The sequence below is a fragment of the Fukomys damarensis genome, unplaced genomic scaffold (assembly GCF_012274545.1).
Source record: "Fukomys damarensis isolate Sample0158 unplaced genomic scaffold, DMR_v1.0_HiC HiC_scaffold_28, whole genome shotgun sequence".
NCBI lineage: Eukaryota > Metazoa > Chordata > Mammalia > Rodentia > Bathyergidae > Fukomys > Fukomys damarensis.
In genome coordinates, this window is record NW_022900940.1 from 14,213,711 (window position 1) to 14,227,899 (window position 14,189).

Sequence of the window (14,189 nt, forward strand, 5' to 3'; positions counted from 1 at the left end):
ATTTCATTATTAAGGCTAAAGCATTTTAAACAGCAAAATCACTCACAAAGATCACAAGAATTTGAAAAACTGGATACTTATTTACATGTGATGGTCAAAAGAGAAAAGCAACATTCAAAACAAGAGTTTTGCCTTGTTTGACCTAGGCTATGAAGGCTTATGTTGGGTGAATCAAATTTTTCATCCTTCCTCACATGACTACAAATAACTGTGCAAGTGCTGTTAGGGTTTAATTTAGAATCACATATGAATTTTAACAAGAGGTTTTACTTATGTAGAACCATGAACATTCAAAGATTGCTTCTAAATACCTACAGGTCTATGGTAAATTCATGTGAACTTAAGGTATGTAGTATTTTATAATGAGCACATGGAAAGTGTTCAATAAAAGGCAGCTATTTTTCGTTATTTTAAATAAGATTAATTTTATTTGAGATGAATCTTGCTTTTTTATCTTTAAAATAAATCTTTAGAACTTAGACCTAAAATGCAATAAATGTATTTTGTGATGAAATATACTTTTCATCTCTATGAAATAAATGTTATATACTTTATTGTAAGTTAATGGTATGTATGATACATTTTTTAGGATAATATATCAGAATACTTGGCAGTGAATTTCTAGTGCTTTAGGTTGTATGTTGTTGCATAAGATTTAATACATTCTTACTATAAGCTGTTTTTTTGTGTTTTTAAAAGAATGCCAAGAGTCGTGCTTGCTTTGGCAGCACATACACTAAAAAAAGAATGCCAAGAATCAAATTCTTTTTCTTTTGGGTTGTTCTCTGGTGGCTTTTTGTGGGCTGAAAAGGCTTTGTTCTAGGCGAGGTGGCTATAGGAAGCAGCTTTTAATACAGGTTGGGTTCCACCCACTTTCCCTATTTACATAAAGGAATAAGCCAGTTAACCAAGATTTGCCCAGTAGCGGATTGTGGAAGGGAGATGTGCTGTAGAAGACAGAAGCAAAAAGGAAGTTTAGCTTCTTACCTCACTTTGCATTGGGGAGTTCCTGATTTACATTCCAATTAATTCTTCTCAAAGTGTGATCCTCAAAGCAGTATGCTGTGTCAATGTCACCTTGGTATTTATTAGAAATGCAGATTCCCAGTCAGACTCCCTTAAGGAGGAATTTGTGGATGGAGCCAGGATCTCTGTTAGAATCTAAATAGCCGGTAATGCTGAAGCTGGCTAAGGCTAAGAACTACTCTGGTCTAAATTTTCCAGTGAACTCAGTGAATTCTCTTGATCATCCAGAAGTTTGCAGACTACAGAAGCCTGTGCCATACGCATCAGTACTTCTTTTGTGATGGTTAAAGCTTGCATGGATTTTTTTCACACTGTGAAAAAATTCGAATTCTTTTGTTTGAATACAGTTCCCTGTTTGGCCTCTGATAATTTCTGAAGCCTCCTTATTAAGTTTCAACTTCTTATTTAATAGCCCAGATGGGGCTTATTTTTTAAATTTTGAAATTCTTTTTTTGCAAATATCTTCAGCTTTCAGGAAGGTAAAGTATGTGAATGAATTTATCTTCTTCGAAGGCATATGCATTTTCAAGGTTTTTTTTATTTGCTTAAAAATGTAGGACATTTCATGTTTCTTTTTCACTACCTGTTGTCTTAACGGAATATTTTTGAGTATTATTTGATGACTCAGTCTTCGTAGGCTGATGGTTCTGTAACTGTTTTGAAGATAGCTGTTTTTGTCAAGTTATTTATTCACTCATTTCACAAATATTTATGAGACTCTGCACTGGGCACTTAGGTAGATGTCAGAATCCAGTGCTGAGCTTGACAAATGTGATCTTTGCTCTCATGGAGCACACCTGGAGCAACATTATCATTGAAGTCACATCATAAAAACGATCTAAGCTTTAATATCTACGTGAAAGGTGTGCTCTGAGGAAGAACACAATATAAATACAAGCAAGTCTAAATGTGTCCCTATGTGTTTGATATTTGAATAGATTTTTTTTGACAGATGTGTAAAAATTAACTAGGCAAAAGTTGACACTGGTGAAAACAGTAGAGGTTTGACTATTCAGGAAGGAATAAAAGGGTAGTGTTCAGAAACTTGAAGTAGAGAGTAGTGTAGAGTTAGGCTGCTCGTGTAAGCAGATGACACTTGTATGGCTCGTACAGCAGAGGATAGTAGCAAACAAAAATTCAAGCTAATAGATGATACAATGCATATTAAAATGCTAATTTAATATATATGTATTTGGTACCAGGGATCAAACTCAAAGACCTTGTGCTTGTGAGATAGGTGCAGAGCTACTAAGCTAAATCCTGTCCTAATTTAATACTTTTAATGATCCTTTTATCAGAAGTCAAAGTCAGGTACTTCTCTCCCCTTGGTAGGACTGAATGACCCAGAAGGATTAGTTAGAATTAACATCAGTCTTTGCTATGATTTGAGTGTGGGTTGAATGAGTCCCTCAAAGGATCATATGCTGGAAGTTGGTCCTCAGTGTGATACTGTTAAGAACCTTTAAAAAGTAGGACCAAATTCAAGGTAATTGGGTCATGAGAGCATCATCCATGTAAGGGATCAGTGCTGGTTTTGTAGAGTGAGTTCTCCTGAGCATACATTATGGTGCTCATGTGTTTGGCATTTACTGAACCACGATGGTTCCTTTTCCATTTTCCACCATATTATATGTGATGCAACTAAGGGGACTGTCATCAAGGACTGAATAGGTGGGACTGCCTATTCTTTAACTTTCCACTTGCAAAACTGGGAGCTAAGTAACCCTCTTTTCTTTATAAAGTATCTAGATCTGAGTATTCATTATAGGATCAGAAAAGTCTGAATAATTTTGGTGATTTGAAAAATATTTTGCCATTATTGAAGGTCTGAGATCTTTGTAAGTCATCTTCTTGATGGATGCAATTACTTCCAGAAAGTTAAAGTTCAATGATAAGTGTGCTATTTTTTTTCATTATATCAAATCTGATTAAGATAAAGAAGTTTTGAGAAGTTGAGAGTTGAGAAAATATGACCACTGAATGAGATTGGGAAGTTTTCTTAGGACATCTTACTACAGGTGGTGGAGCTGGGGAGAGAAGACAAGGAACACTTTCATGTTGTCTATAACTTGATTCCTTGATTCTATATAGAATCATCATTTTTCTTCCATTTACCCCCCCTCCACCTTTTTTTGCATAGGTGGCGATAGAGTAGGATGAATATGAGAAAAAAGGCAAAGGGTATAGGAAATAAAAAATAAAAGAAAGATGAGGCTGAAGGGAGAGAAGTGATGTTTATATGAATGCTCTCTAAAGAAGCAGTATCAACCCACAAGTTCAGTGTTAACAAGATGAAGTATTTTCTCCTCACAGAAATAATCTGGAGCCATGTTCAAAATTCCATGAAATCTACAGCATGTGGTATAGGTTCCTTTCAGACATCATGTGTGTATTTTTTTCTCATTTTTTCAAGCCCCATGATGACACTGTTCATCAAACACTTTTAGCTTATTATTCAGAAAGTAATTTGATCATTTAAATAAAACCTGATTATAAATGGCAGTTAGCTGCAATACAAAGTTCCTTCTTTCAAGTAACACAGTTCTACACTTAGAGTGTCTCATCACGACAGCTTCTGAAAGGGTATTTTTATTTCAGCTGGTTTTGTAATGAATCTGTCACCTGAATGTAAATTAAATTAAGGGACACATTGGCAAAGGTATGTATATAACATCTTCTGGAAAAATTAGCAAATATTTTTCTCTAGACAGTAATTGAAATCAAAATTCTTTAAGCTCCTCCCCCTGGTTCCTCCAAAGATCTTGATCCAAACCCTTTGGTGCTCTGTAACTACTATGCTGAGATGCTGCCACAGAGAGATCTGAATATGTGAAAATAGCCTTGGGTGGTGTTCATCTTATCAGCTCTGCCTGAGCCATGGGGGTAAAAAATGGGGTGAGATTTGATATCTTCTACACCAGTGACTCTGTTACCCAGATGTTCTAGAAGGTTGAACTATAAGAGCTGTTAAATGAGTGAGTGAGCCTCTTCTGAGTCACATTCTGGCATGCGCAAAGTAGTATGAGTATTTATTCTGGGTGGGACTCAACTGAAGTTTTACCAGCAAGATGTTCAAGGAGGATGCACCCAAGCTTACTAGTCACGGGCTTCAGTTTCTTCTGTGATTGCTTCAACCTCTGGGGGTACAGTAAATATATTCTTTCTCTCTATGGCACGACTGTCACAAGAATCTTCAATCTCAATCCACATGTTGAGATATATTAGTTGAATGTGTCATTTATTATTCAATAAGATGTTGTTGGGGTTTAAGTTGTAGCACATAATTCCCTCTCTGTGTAAAGAAGCAAGGGGTAACACAATTTCATCTTTGAATGTAACCCTCTGGGATATAAAACCTGAAGTTTGGTGCTAATTTTTAGCAAAGTCCTCAAAAATCTGATGAATTGACTTGTCTCTTCCCAAGGCTAATCCAGTTCCTTAGCTTAGAATACCTGGAATAAAGAAATATGTTCCTCTTTAGCTAAGTCATAAATTTGATCTATACACAGGAACACTTCTCTTTTTAAAGTCTCTATGTTTCCATTATATTCGTTAGCATCCAAGAGAGGATTGGAAGCATGGAATAAGCTTTCTTCCATATTTTCTGCAGTTACTGTGGATTTGATCACTATGTGTCCTTGAAACTTAGTATCTGGGCTATGTAACAAAGACATGTCTCCTAAAGCTTCTGTGATCAACAGCTGCTACAAATAACACCCGCAGATAATTCTGGGCATAGCGTGTCATGGTTGTAGTGTAGGATCTGGCCTAAAGTAGCCACTCAGGTCCTCTGAGCCTTCTTCTTCAGGGGGCTTGGCATTGTTCAATGCTAGGCCTAAATCATAAAATAGCCTTGGCTTCCAGCAGCTTACTTTCTACTCTGCCTCCATCAGTCTATGTAAACATAGCAGGGTCCATAGCTACAGCTTTGGTTCATGGTTCTAATTCACGAGGTAGTCTTACAAGATCAAGCCTTATTTGATCAGTACCAGTGACATCATCAAAAGTAGTATATTTAAACAAATTAACTGAGATAATCATCTGAGACCCTGCTAATTATGTTCTGAGCTGTAAAGTCTTGTAAGTACTTCCTCCATCTGGGAGACCAAAGAATGGCTTCAAAGGTTCTGATTTAAGATTATGCAGTTTTTTTTCTCGAAATTCTCTTATGCTATACTTACTTTCTATCCTAAAGAATTCCATAGGAGCTGATTTTTTTTTAAATTTTCTATGGGAATTGAATATTCTTAGAAAAGGAATGGCTTCTGGATCCTCATCTCCAGGGCAGAACTTCAGCTCATGAGCTCTCAGTTGGGTTCTGAGGCTGTCACAGTCAGCAGCAAGCTGTGCTAAAAAGTTCTGAATGGCTTTGTCATCAACATCTTTCCTTTTGGTCTTCACAAAGAGCTCCCCATTCAAAGACCCCACTTCAGTGTTTTCTTGCCATATTCATTGTGTAATGTTAAGTAACTAGTAGTACATTTTTCTTTTGAACCTGAACTAGAATTAGGCCATTTTGGAAAGCTGTCTTGGCCATCATCTTCCTGGCTGATATTCTGTGGAGAACTTGGAATAAGACTTGTCTTCAAAGGCACAATTTAGGGCATACTTCACCAATTGTTTCCTCTGGGCTCAAAAGTGGTTGCTTCAGGTGAACCTTTGTTTAAGTATGGATTTTTTTCATTTCCTGGATGTAAAAACTTTCTTCAGGACTTCTGTTTAGAAATTACTGATCTATAGCCAGAGTTTGCTACCTTTGCTACCTTTCTGCAACATGAACAGCACCAAGCTCTTGGAGATGATGCTCTTGTGCAGATGTTGGTTATGCAGTGGGGGATTATGGTCTTTCTGGCCTTGGTGGATTTGCTGCTTTTCCTCAGAACTTTTAAAATGAATTTCTCCTCTGTCTTTGAGTGCATTACAAGTAAAACATGAGACCCACCATCTAGCTGTTGTCTTCCATAAAAGCTGGAGATGTTTTCTGTCAGCATGAGTTATTCTGCTGTACTTTTCATAGGTTCTTGGCGGGTATGCTGAACTCTGCTTCTAGGAGTAAATTAGTTCCCTTCCTATACAAATCAGAAGCAGCTTATCTTAGTTACTTTTCTCTCATTGCTGAGACAAAATATCTGATACAAAAAGTTAAAGGGGAGAATAATTTGTGGAGGATTCAGTCCATAGTCTGCTGGCTCGAAAGCAGAGTGGAACATGGCGCAGGGGTGTTGCAGAGGAGAAGTAGTTCATGGGGCCCAAATGGTAGGAAAAGCAACAAGGGAACCTTAATAGTTTCCTTATGCCTGATTGATCTTATATAGACTACTTAGAGGAGATAGCACTTGCATGCTTACTCCTAGTACCCTTGGGCATAGCGTTGTACCATGAATTAATCTCACACACTAGATTCTGGCACCTCTGAAAAAAATCCCTCACTTATGACTGCATGAAGCTTTGGGGGAACATCTAAGCACAAGCTATAACATTCTGCTCTAGCCCCACAAGAGTCATTCATATCTGTTATGCAAAAAGGAATTTAGTCTATCTCCAAGACTGTGAAAGCCTGGGCTGGGGATTTAGCTCAGTGGTTTCAATGCCTGCCTTGCAAGCACAAGGACCCGAATTCAGTTCCTGGTACCAAGAAACAAAGAATTGTAAAAGCTGTAAGAGTTTCAGTATTGCTGAAGAGTCCAAGTCCAAAGTCTCTGAGATTTAAAGCAAATTCTTAGCTGCAAGCCCCTGTACAAATGTAAAGGAAGTTAAATGCTTCCAACATTCAATGGCATAAGATAGATATTTTCATTCCAAAAGTTACAAACAGAGGGATATAAAGGAAGGAGACCAAATCAAGTCCAAAATCTGCTAGGGGAAACATTAAATCCCATAGTTCTTTTTTTTTCTTTTCTTTTTATTGAGTTTATTGGTACAATCTAGGTATACAATACAGTTATATTCATTATTGGGATCCTGTACCTTTACATGACAGGTCTTGGTTCTCTTTTTATCCCCTTGTCCCTGCCCTCCCTGCACCCCTTCCTCCCCTCCCCATTTACAACCACTTTATTTCCATTTTTTCAATTTCTCATATTTTTTTCCTCTCCCTTATTACCTTTCCCCCACCCTTCCCACTTTCACTACACCTTTAGCCCTTTACTTCCTATTTCACATTATTAATTGTCTCATTAGGATCCTGTGTACTATTATAGTTTTTCACACCAGAGAAACTATTTGGTATTTCAGTTAAAGAAATCTCTGTATGAACATTAAAAATAGGGAATCCTAAAATAAAACTAAAAAGGAAAATAAAAGAGAAAAGGCAATGATGTAAAATTAAAATAATCCTTAATTCTGAAGATGAAAATGGTACCTGAACATATTTAAATTGCTTCTTGCTCTTGTAGTCTTATCTTATTATTTTTTTTCATTATAGAGAATACTTTATTAGTTTCTGTAATCAAACCCACATAGATATGACCTTACATATTTAATACAGTGTGTTACTCCTGTACAAATGGAAAAAAAATTAAAAAATTAACATTTTATTAAAAAATTAACAATATAGCTGTCCATTTCTGTACAATGCCAACTCAACACAGTAAATTAGGTGGCTCTGGGCTAAATCCCATAGTTCTACTCTCAGCATCTCTGAACTCCAAAGAGCTTGAGTGGCTGTGCCCTTATGGCACTTGCAGTGATTATAGCTCATATGGCTTCTCTCTGGTGCTGGTTCTGTGCCCTCCTTGCAGTTTTCCTCAGAGGATAAATATTCTAGGCTTCCCTACGCTTCTGGGTTTTCTACTGCACCTTTGGCTTCACATTCATAGCTTTGCACATTGTCCTATCAGGGGCACAACTGCCTGGCCTTCCAGACCTTCTGAAATGTCAGTTGGGGGGCAGCCTATCTGACCCCACAACTCCTGCATTATGCATGTATCTAAAACCAGTGGCATGTGGATGATACCAAGGTCTGCTGCCAGCTAGAGCAGGAGCCAGGCTTCCTTCTCTCTTGGCTGTAGGAGTCTAGTGCCTATGAACCAAATCCTGAGGACAAACTTCCTTAGTCCTCTACCATTCCGGAATATGTCATTCTGGGGTTCTCTTTCTCAAAGCAATCTTTCACTTTTGAAATTTTGGTGCTGCAAAGGGTGGAATTCTACTGCTTCTTGTGATGTCCTCAGGTCATCTTTTGAATTTTCTGGTTACATCTCAGAAATCAAGATCTCCCTGGATCTGATCCTGCAGAAATCCAGAAGATCATCAAATCTGCTTTTAGAACCTGTTTTCTAATAAGATGGAAAATACAAGAGTGGACAGATTCCTAGACACACATGAATTACCAAAACTGAATCAAGAAGATAAAAAATTTTTTCAATAAACCAATATTAGTCAATGAAATTGAAGATGTAATTAAAAACCTACCAATACAAAAAGCACAGACCCTGACAGATTCACTGCTGAATTCTACAAAAAATTTATTTAAACATTTTTTACAAATTGAGTTTATTGGTACATTCTAGGTATACAGTATAGTTACATTCATTACTGGGATCTTATACCTTTACATGACAGGCCTTGGTTCTCATTTTGTCCCCTTGTCTCTACCCTCCCTTCACCCCCTCCTTCCCTCCCATTTACAAACACTTTAATTCCATTTTTTTTCTTTTCCCTTATTCCCCTTCCCTAACACTTCTCACTTTCCCTACACCTTTAGCCCCTTTCTTCCTATTTCACATTGTTAATTATCCCATTAGGATCTTGAGTAATATTATAGTTTTTCACACCAGAGAAACTATTTGGTATTTACACATGTGTGACTTATTTATTTCACTTACGAGTATATCCTCAAAATGTATCCATTTACCTATGTAATGACTCTAATTTCTCATTCTTTATGGCTGAGTAGTATTCCACTTTATAGGAAAACATCTTCTTTATCCAGTTTCCAACTGATGGGCAAATGGACTCTTTCCAAGTTTTAGCTATTACAAACTGTGCTACTATAAACTTAGGTATGCATATGTCACTGTGATATGATTCTTTTAATTCTTTTGGAAAGATACTCAGCAGAGGGATGGCTGGGCCAAATGAAACCTCTAGTCCCAGCTCTTTGAGGTTTCTCCATATTGTTTTCCATAGTGGTTGCACCAGTCTGCACTCCCACCAACAATGGAGAAGGATTCAAAGGTGTGCACCACCACACCCTGCTCTTGGTTGATTTCTCGATCGCAGCCATTCTTTGTGGGATGAGGTAGAATCTCAGTGTTGTTTTCATCTGCATCTCTTGAATGACCAGTGATGTGGAACATTTTTTCATATATTTACTTGCTGCTTTGACTTCTTTGTCTGTGAAATGTGTATTCATTTCAAATGCCCATTTTTGAATTGGGTCTTTATATTTGGGGGGCTGATTGTTTAAAGTTCTTTATATATTCTAGATAATAGTCCTTTGTCTGAGTAGTAGCTGCTAAAATGTTTTTTCCCACATTATAGGTTGTCTCTTAGTTCTGTTGATGGTTTCTTTTGCAGTGCAGAAACTTTTTAATAAGATGAGATCCCAGTTGTTGATTCTTTCTGCTAGTTCCCATGCTACTAAGCATTTGTTCATAAAGTCTTTTCCTATGCCAATGTCTTGCCGAGTTCTGCCTAACTTATCTTCCAGCAAGTTTAGTGTTTCTGTTTTAATGTTTAGATCTTTAATCTACTTGGATTTTAATTTAGTGCATGGTGAGAGATAAGGGTCTAGTTTTAATCTTTGGCAGTTTGAGATCCAGTTTTTCCAATACCATTTGTTAAAGAATCTATCTTTCCTCCAGTGGGATGGTCAGCTCCTTTGTCAAAGATGAGGTAGGTGAGTACATCTGGAGTTGTTTTTGTGCGTTCCATTCTGTTCCACTGATCCTCAGGTCTGTTTCTTTGCCAGTATCATACTGTTTTTATCACAGTGGCTTTGTACTGTAGTTTAAGACTGGGAATTATTACACCTGCTGCCATGTGTCTGTTGCCTAGGATGGCTTTTGTTATTCTACATCTCTTTTGGTTCCAAATGAATTTTTGGATTCTTCTTTCTAGTTATGTGAAGCATAGTGTTGAAATTTCAGTTGGCATTGCATTGAATCTGTATAGCAGTTTTGGTAGTATGGCCATTTTCACTATGTTGATTCTTCCTACCCAGGAGCAGAGGATGTCTTTCCATTTTCTTATATCCTCTTCAAACTCTTTTCAGAGTGCTGTGGTTTTCACTGTTGAGGTCTTTTGCTTTTTTGTTAGGTTGATTCCTAGATATTTCTTTTTTTTGGATGCCATTGTGAATGGAACTGTTTCCCTAATTTCTCTTTCGTGAGTCTGTTATTTGTGTACAAGAAAGCTATTGATTTTTGGGTGTTGACCTTGTATCCTGCTACTCTGCTAAAAGTGTCAATTAAGTCTAGAAGTCTTTTCGTGGAGTTTTTTGGGTCTTCAATGTAGAGTATCATATCATCAGCAAATAATGACAGTTTAACTTCTTCCTTTCCTATCTTTATTGCTTTAATTTCTTTCTCTTTTCTAATTGCTATGGCTGATTTTTCCAGAACTATATCGAAGAGCAGTGGTGGTAGTGGACATCCTTGTTTTGTTCCTGATTTTAACATGAAAGTTTTCAGTTTTTGGCCATTTAATATGATGTTGGCTGTGGGTTTTTCATAGATAGCCTTTATTGTAGACCATCTATTCCAATTTTTTGCAGGTTTTTTTTTTATCATGAATGGGTGTTGCATTTTGTCAAATGCTTTTTCTGCATCTATTGAGGGGATCATGTGGTTTTTATCCTTGACTTTGTTAATATACTGTATTACATTTATTGATTTATGTATGTTGAACCATCCTTGCATCCCTGGAATAAATCCGACTTGGTCAGGATGTATGATCTTCTTGATGATCCTCTGTGTTCTGTTTGCTAATATCTTATTAAATATTTTTGCATCTGTATTCATTAAGGATATTGGCCTGTAGTTTTCCTTTTTAGTTACATCTTTCCCTGGTTTGGGAATCAAAGTGATACTTGCTTCCAGGAGTGAATTCGGAAGTATTGCTTCCCTTTCAATTTCATTGAAAATCCTGAAGAGTAATGGCAGTTGTTCTTCTCTAAATGTCTTGTAAAATTCAGCAGTGAAACTATCAGGAACTGGGCTTTTCTTTGTTGGTAAGTTTTTAATTACATTTTCAAGTTCACTGCTTGTAATTGGGGTGTTTAAAATGTTTTTATCTTCTTTGTTCAACTTTGGTAATTTGTAAGTATCTAGAAATCTGTCCATTTCTTCTGTGTTTTTCATTTTATTAGAGTACAGGTCCTCAAAGTAGGTATTAATGATCCTCTGGATTTCTGTGGGATCTGTTCTGACTTCACCTTCTTCATTTCTGGTTTCATTGATCTGAGCCTGTTCTTTCCTTTTTTTGATAAGGTTTGTTAAGGGTTTATCAATTTTATTTATTCTTTCAAAAAACCAATTTGATTCATTTATTTTTTGTATCATTTTCTTAGTTTCCATTGCATTGATTTCTGCTCTAATCTTTATGATTTCCTCTCTTGTTCGAGCTTTGGGTTTTTCTTGCTCCTGTTTTTCTAGGAGTCTAAGATTCATCTTTACGTTGTTTATTTGCGCTTGCTCTATTTTCCTAGTGTGGGCATTCAGTGCTATGAATTTTCCATGTAGAATTGCTTTCATTGTGTCCCATAGATTCCTGTATGTTGTAGTGGCATTTTTGTTTATTTGTAAAAACTGTCTGATTTCTTCTTTAATTTACTCTGTGATGCATTGATTGTTCAGGAGAGTGTTTTCCAATTTCCATGTGTTTGTGAAGTTCCTACTGTTTCTTATGCTGTTGATCTCCAGCTTTATTGTACTGTGATCTGAAAATATACAGGGAATAACTTTGATTGTTTTGCATTTATTCAAACCTTTTCTCTGAGTTAGTATGTGATGTATCTTGGAGAATGACCCATGTGCAACTAAAAAGAACATATATTCTGATTTTGTGGGGTGGAACACTCTATAGACGTCTAATAAGTCCATGCATTCAGAAGCTTGGTTCCGTTCTAGTATTTCATTGTTGATTTTTCTGCCTAGATGATCTGTCTGTTTGTGATAGTAGGGTATTTAGATCCCCCACTACAATTGCATTAATGCTTATTTGTTTTTTTCATGTTACTTAATATTTGTTTTATATATTTGGGGGCATTTATATTTGGTGCATATATGTTCATGATTGTCACCTCTTCCTCTTTAATTGTTCCCTTTACAAGAATGTAGTGGCCTTCTTTGTCTCTCTTGATCAGTTTTGGTATGAAATTTACTTTGTGAATAAGATTGCTACCCCTGCTTTTTTCTGGGCTCCTGTCATGTGGAGAATTGTTTTCTACCTTTTCACTTTCAGCCTATGGGCTTCTTTTTGCACTAGGTGTGTTTCTTGTATACAACATATTGTTGGATTTTGGTTCTTAATCTCCTCTGCCAGTTTATTTGTCTTGATTGGTGAATTGAGGCCATTAACATCGATGGTTATAACTGATATGTATTGACTTCTTCTTGTTATGTTATTTTTCTTTTGTTGACTCTTTTTATTTTTGCCCTCTCCTTTTATTTTTTTGCCTTGGCTATTTGATTTGCCCTTTTGGGCCTCATGGTGTTGTGATCTTCATTGTCTTTTTCTAGGATATTGTTTATAATTCGTTGTAGTGCTGGTTTGATATTCATGAAATTTCTCAGGTGTTCTTTGCCATGGAAGTATCTTATTTCCCCATCCATTTTGAAAGAGAATTTTGCAGGTTATATCAGTCTTGGTTGGAGGTTGTTTTCTTTATGACTTGAAATACCTCACTCCAGGCTCTCCTTGACCTGAGGGTTGTGTTGAAAAGTGTGGTGTGATTCTGATGGGCTTTCTTTTGCATGTGATTTGTTTCTTTTCTCTTACTCCTTGTAGTATTTTGTTCTTCTGTTGGGTTTCTGGAATCTTGATTATTATATGTCTAGGTGTAGATTTTTTTTTTGATCGTGGCTAGTTGGAGTCCTGTATGCCTCACTTATCTTTATGTCAAATTCTTCCCCTCTGTTTGGGAAGTTTTCTGTCATTAATTTTGTGAATAGCTTTTTTAAGTCATTTGCATTTTCTCCTGTTACTTCATGGGTTCCTATCAGCCTTATGTTATTCTTCTTTGCATCATCTAGGAGTTGTTGGATCGATTTCTCATGATCCCTTACTGTTTTCAAGAGACCTCACTTTTCACGGTCTCTGTCTGTGATACTATCTTCTATATGTGAGATTCTATTTTCACATTCTTTTATTTTGTTGCATATGCTTTCAGTGGGGTTTTTAATCTCCTGGATATCTGTTTAAATCTATTTAATGGATTCCATTTCTTTCCTATGTTGGGCATTCATTGTTTCCATTTCTTTCTTATGCTGGGCCTTTATGGCTTCTATAGTGGTCCTGAGCTCATCTATTTTTTTTTCAGTTTCTGTTCTAGAGTCTTGAATAACCAGTTTCATTTTGCTCACCATCTCTATGGTAATTTTGGAAATAATTTCTGTTTTGAATTTTTCTAGAGTGTCATCGATGTGTTTTGTTACTTCCTGTGCTGTGAGATCTGATTGTCCTGGTGATTCACTATCAGACATTTCATCCTCTTTTGCCCTACTGTTTGCCATTGGTGAACTGGAATTCTGTCATTGTGTCTTGCTTAAGTGTTTTCTCATTTTTATTTTTGCTGTTGGTTTGTCCTTGATTCAATCTCTGGGTTATTCAATCTTCGTAATGTTGTTGTACTTCAGTCCTTGACTCTCTAATGACTCATAGACATTGTCACTTTCACAATATCAGAGAAAACAACTCATCAAATCAATCCCTATCCCTTATCCCATTGATACAATCAACAACACAACAGGATCAATCACCTCCTGCAAATTGAGCACTTGTGGTAGTCTTCAATCCATCACCCCCACACCATGCGAATTAAATTAAAATCAAGAAGCAGCCCAAGATATGTTTGCAGTGAACATACTCCTTAGCATAGTATATTTACCATTTAGGATGGGGCCTAGATCTAATTAGGATGAGAAGAGTAAACAAGTAAAAGAATTGGAGAAGGTTTCAGGTGAATCCGGGGACACAGAATGATCACACATTCTTTAGGA

At 36.6% G+C, this 14,189-nt stretch overlaps 1 pseudogene; it reads right to left on the reverse strand.

Annotated features, from left to right (window-relative positions):
* Positions 1-3,878: 3,878 nt before the first annotated feature.
* LOC109118122 lies at positions 3,879-5,633 on the reverse strand (annotated as a pseudogene).
* Positions 5,634-14,189: the final 8,556 nt, after the last annotated feature.